Consider the following 5919-nt stretch of genomic DNA (forward strand, 5'->3'; position numbering starts at 1 on the left):
CCTCTCTCTCTCCCTCCTCTGCCTCAGGAGCTCCTATACGGTATAAACAGATGATTAGGTGTTGCCCTTTGATTCCAAGTCTTTGACTAAATCCATCCTGATCATTTTGACAGCATGCATAGCGCTCCTTGGTAGCAGTTGGTTGATAATGAGCCTCTTACTTTTATTTATTTTTTTCTCCCCCACATTATGCCGAAGCTGTTTATGAAACCAGCTTCTCATTCTCAGTCTAATTCTGGGTAAGCATAGATTGTTTACAGAGTTGCGTCTGCCCCTTTTTCAGGTCATCTTGTTTTTATTGTTTAATGTAATTATCTCTCCGCAGCTTTGATTTGCTTGGTTTTTCCGCAAAGCTGTCACAGGCAATAACGTTTCCCCCTGTCATATTTCAAATTTGCTGAACAAAGGTTAGGCGGTGAAATGTAATTGTCAGAAATGCAGCACTTGTGTTTCCTCATCGCAGAGATTTCCTGGCGTCTCGCTGACAGCATTAGACACATAATCACAATTAGTAAACATTTCTCACATCTCGCCTCCCCCGCTTTGCCCTATACTGCGCTGTCAAATTCTGACTTAAATATGATGTTTTTCCCCACCAGTCTTAACCCAGTGCTTGTAAATGAGTAATAAGTTGAAGGGCTTCATTCATAAATAATACACAGTAAATCTGATGTTCAGTCAGTGGTCAATCTTACAAAACAAAAACACAGACGCAATCCAAAATAGCAGATGGATGATAACAGATATCACCTAAAATGTCACTGCTAATGTCACAAAATGATCTTAATATATCTAAAGCGTTGATCAATACTAATGACACGATGATTACTCTGCCAGGTGCTCAGAGTTCCACCTTTTCAAAACTCACTTTCTCTGTTATGGAACAAAAACTCCCCACCCATTAGAATTTCAAGAACTTCATACCAGTACTTACTCTGTGTGTTACCTAGCAACCACTTTGTTTAGCTGCTGTTCAAGGACCGTATGACTTGGCAGAAGGATAACATTTAATTATTACTTACTTAAAAAATCTAGTTTTATTGTGTTGGAGCATTCTTTCTTTTTGAATACGCTGCTGCTTAACCACAATTTAATAAAAGGGATAAGCCACTTGATGCAGTTTGTGTTGCGCTGACTGATGCCTTAGCTGTTCTGAAATGACTCTAAATCACAGGCTTTTATGGCTTATTTTTAAGATCGTCATCCTAAGAATTACTACCTTGAAGCTTGAACAGTACAGAGAAGTGGACGGTATATATTCTGTAACAATGTTCCGGCTTGATATTGGCCTTTTTTGGTTTCTTTAAAGATTATTTTGGCCTTTTTTCACATAGTTCAAAGTAGAGAGAGACAGGAAAGACTATAGGAGAGAGAGGGAGACAACGTGACGAAGGACAGATCCTGGGACAGATTTGGACCCGGGACTCGGTTACATGGTAAGCGCCTTACACCACTGAGCCACCAGGACGCCCTGATATTGGCTTTTTTATTCAAAATCTGATATCGGTCATCCAGCTCCAGTCTGGTGGAAGTTCCCTCCTGACCACAGCTTGTAAATTTGGTTTTATTAGTGTTTTATTTCAGATTGCTGACCAGAGAAATCAGCCTATTGTGGTGTGGGAGAGTTTTACTAAGACAGCTTCAGGGTGGCTGTCTGTAAAACCTGCAGTGATCCCTGCCTCACCCCGCCTTAAAGGAACAGTTCACCCCAAAATTAAAATTCTGTCTTTTTCTACTCACCATGCCAGTTGAAAATCCATCAACATTCGTACGACCACCAAACACACAGCTAGTTAACTACTGCTGTTCCCTCTCAGCCTTCTCACTGGGATCTGGTTGTTTAGAGTTCCAAGAAGGGCATAAAAAGACCATCAAACAGCTTGTGCAGCTTAATCCAAGTGTTTTGTTGTCAAACGATTACACTGTCAGTTCAAAAAGCAAACATTTACCCTGTTACCTCCCTTTATCCCTTGTATCTAGATTCTTTTCCACCTTGCAAAGAAAAAATTGCTGACACAAACACTGAAACCTTGTAATTTTTCTTCTCATAAGCCCCACTGCTTCCTGTCACAAAGAGGACGTTGCTACTTGTCCCCCCTCCCCCTCGCTGGGGTAGTTGTTTTGAAGTGCAAGAATATGAATAAGAGCCATTTCATTACAGTCAATACGCATTCCGAGGAGCTAAGCTAACATGCACTTGAAATTATGCCACTAGAATAGTGGAACTGAAATAAAGTTGAGTTTTACTTGCAAAGTAAAGCGCTTCCTGTTTTGTGCCATAAAGCGAGCCAGCTGATTTCACGCCAAATCTGGCCCAGTGGCTCACAAAGTAAAATGCAGAGTAGAAGTTGCTAATCAATGGCCTCATTTGTTTACAGTAACTAACCCTAACCCTCAGGATGAATGTGGTAATGACTTATTCAAGATAAAATGTAAGAAAAACACATCTTTACACATAGCATCTTTAAAGATATTCAAAAAAATATTCACTATCAGCATCTTCCATCCAAAAATATCAGTATCAGCCTTCAAAAGCCCCTCTCAGTCTAACACTAGTTAGCAGAAGCTGCTTCAGATCACATGCTGCACCCAGCTAGCTGTTGGTGGTCAGATCTGGAGCCTGTTATCAGCCGGCAGCAGCAGCAGCGCCCATGGACCCGACCACAGACAGCGGGGAGGTCTGTCCCAGATAGCTGTTGACCCAAAACATGGAGACCAGCGCCAATTATCGCCACCATATGCAAGCACAGGTGGCAAGGAGGCAGCTGAAGCCTCGCCTGCTACAGGGATGATGGTCAGCTGCTCCGACCGCCGGTCACTCTCCTCCACCGGAACATGTGAAAACCGCGTCCTGCAGGTGAAACCGATCATACAGTGACTTCATATGTGTGAGTTAAGCGGCTTCTTACTGTTCATCATGGTATGCAGGCGATATTCTGAGGTCATTTAGTTGGATCATTTTGACTGCAACATCTTGTTATGGTCCTCTTGTGGTTTGCGTACCATATTGTCATCCACACAGATTTAGTCAGGTTTGACAGCAGCAATATGCTTCACCTCAATTGCCTCACAAATTTGCTCTCCTACCATTGCCTTAAGGTATAAACTATGTTGTATGCATTTTGAAGAAACACATATTTGATCTAGGTTTGATTACACCAGGGGTCTCATTTATTAAAGTTTCTTTTGCACAAGTTTTTGCTCAAAGTTGTGCTTTATAAAGTTTTGATGTCAGAATCAATCCAATCGTCCGATCGTCTGATATACCAAAAGCAAAAACTTTGAATAAAATCATTTTTATTATTACCCAAGGTATGAATGCGATAGACATCATATATATGGTATACACTGTGTAGTATATACACTATACTATAACATCTTTACAAATCAGGCCCTGGGTGTGGTGTAAAATGCATTTTTGAATTAGTGCCAGGGGCGCTGCTAGTGGGAGGAAAAGGGAGAGTGCTTTCATGGGACCCTTAAATGAAGAGAGGTGATGCTGAACTCAGGTTAGACGCGTCCAGATGGGGGTCAAAGGTCACATCTTGTCAGGGGACCCAGAATTTCTAGCAGCATCCCTGACGGGGGAAAAAAGTCCCTCCCTCCTCACAAGAAAACTGGTCAGAATTCGCCTCCCTTTACAGTGTCGTCTTTATTTGCAGGAAGTGACACGCGTCACATCTTCCATTCTGCAGGAAGCAGGTTGGCCAGTCACCTCACGGCGCCAGAGGACGCGACGCCCGCTGACTGATAAATCACAGGACAAATCAAAACAGGGCAACAGAGCTCAGCTGGTGTCACATCGTGATAAGAGACAGAGGCTTGGAGAAAACCAAAGCGATCACTTTGACACTCTTATCGCCGCTGTCGCTGGAAAACCACGTAACTGCAGTTTTGGTGTTTTTCTTACTTGAACTGAAATGTTAAACGGCCATTTATGTGTCAAGTGAATTTAATGATATTTAGGTCCTTGAAACCCTGTTAAAACCCACTGTATCATTTCAAAAATACATGGAGGTCAATGAGGGAAAAAAAAACACATTTTCTTTCCTTCCTGCAAAACTTGCTTTTTACAGTACAGATGTGTGGCTTTTGTCTGACAACAGCATTATGCTGTCAGTCTACACCAGGCAAAATCCAATGGCTATTGTGCTGTTATGACAATATTATGATTTTATGACTATTGTGTGATTTTTTTTAGGTCCAACTTGCACTCGGATGTGTCATTTTCATTACATCTGTGTTTATAGTTTGGGGAAACACACATTTGTCTTAATTTTCAATGTGTTAACAACATATTTTGTGTCAAATATGCGGTATTAACACTTTGACACAAATGTGTTTTTCCTCAAACTACTAAATTGAACGCATGTGTTGAAGATGACACATTCTTTTTCAGAGCGTTTGCCCCGGTCTCTCTCCACGTGTCTAAATCTCGACAGTTTATAGACGTGGCCGCCTCACAAAGTAACGCTGTGCTTTAACATATAGAAACCGTCCAGTGTCCCGTGTTGAGCGAAGCGTCCCAGCGGCCAGCAGGCCTGCGTGGGTCACAGCCTTCATCTCACTAGTCTCTTGATAGATGGATGCATCCGTTCATCCATTAAAATTCACACCATCTGTTTTCCTCCGGTCCTCCCGTGACGGCGACGCGTGATCGGTCACAAACTTCTCCACAGATATATATTTTCTTTGTGGCGAAGTCCACATACATTAAAAAATATATACGTCTCCTTCTCTCATCGCATCACCGACATCACGTTATCTACATTTCTCAGGAGGAGCGGACGGTGTCTGTCATCCTCTCACACTTAAAGCTAATGCAAATGAATATATGAAGAGTTCCCTTCCAAAATGAGAGATCTACCATTTGAAAAAAAGTGACACCTACTCATACAAAATGATTGATAGCACAAAATTAAAACAAATTACAGTACTTCAAAGGCTAATAAGTAACTTAGGCCCTTGATTGACAAAATAACACTCTTACAGACTGTAGACTGTACTCTTTCTCTTCAGTAAATGGTGAACTTCAGGTAATAATTTCTTTTTTTCGCTATATATCGAATGTATTGTTTATTTGGAAATGAACTCTTCATATGTACAACTTAAAACACTATGACAGTAAAATATCTTATCGTGATTTGACTTGATAATACATGTGCTTCCATCTAACATTTGGGTTCATAAGCTGGTAGCAAAGTTACGTCTTATTTTGTTTATATTAAAAAAAAAAAAAAAAGTGACATTGAAATAAAGAGCAAAGCTGGATGACCAGAGTGTTGCATGTGGACACACACACATCCGTCTGAATTCTCGTATATCACAGTTCATCTGAGGAAAGTCTTAACATTGAATATTTTTCTTTTCTTTTTACACCAAGGAATGTTCGAGGACAAAAAATTCTGTTTTTTTTTTTTTTTCGTTAGGAGTTTCACAGCACTGCATCTTCAGTACAAAACAGTGCTCCTCTCTTCTCTGTACACCTTCCAAACCCCCGGCCCCTTCTCTGCAGCGCGGACGCACATTATTTTTGGATGGACAAAGTCTTCTTGTGTGTGTGTGTGTGTGTGTGTTGTGTGTAACAGTTTTTGTGTGTTTTTTTTATATCAGGGCAGGCATGAAGCGAGAAATGGGAGTTTTTGTAATTCCTGGTTCCCCCCCGCGGTGCGACTGCACCCCTCCACCGCTCTCCTCAAGGGCATGGGGCGCACAATACATCCACTTTGAGTCACAAAAAGAGATAACTGTGATTCGTGAAAGAGAGGGAGGGGGGCAGGACGGGGCGGGGCGGGGCAGGCTTAACCCTCCTTTCCCCCCTCCTCTTTTCACACATAGAAATGGCTCTCTCCCACCCCCACCCTCCCCACCCCCCCGGCTCTGTAGTCTTGTCGGTGGAGGCCGGGCGGACGAGGCCTC

Source organism: Centroberyx affinis, unplaced genomic scaffold (assembly GCF_046629955.1).
Source record: "Centroberyx affinis isolate AG114_WGS23_722 - 3 ecotype Tasmania unplaced genomic scaffold, CSIRO-AGI_Caff_v1 ptg004228l_1, whole genome shotgun sequence".
Classification (NCBI taxonomy): Eukaryota; Metazoa; Chordata; class Actinopteri; order Beryciformes; family Berycidae; genus Centroberyx; species Centroberyx affinis.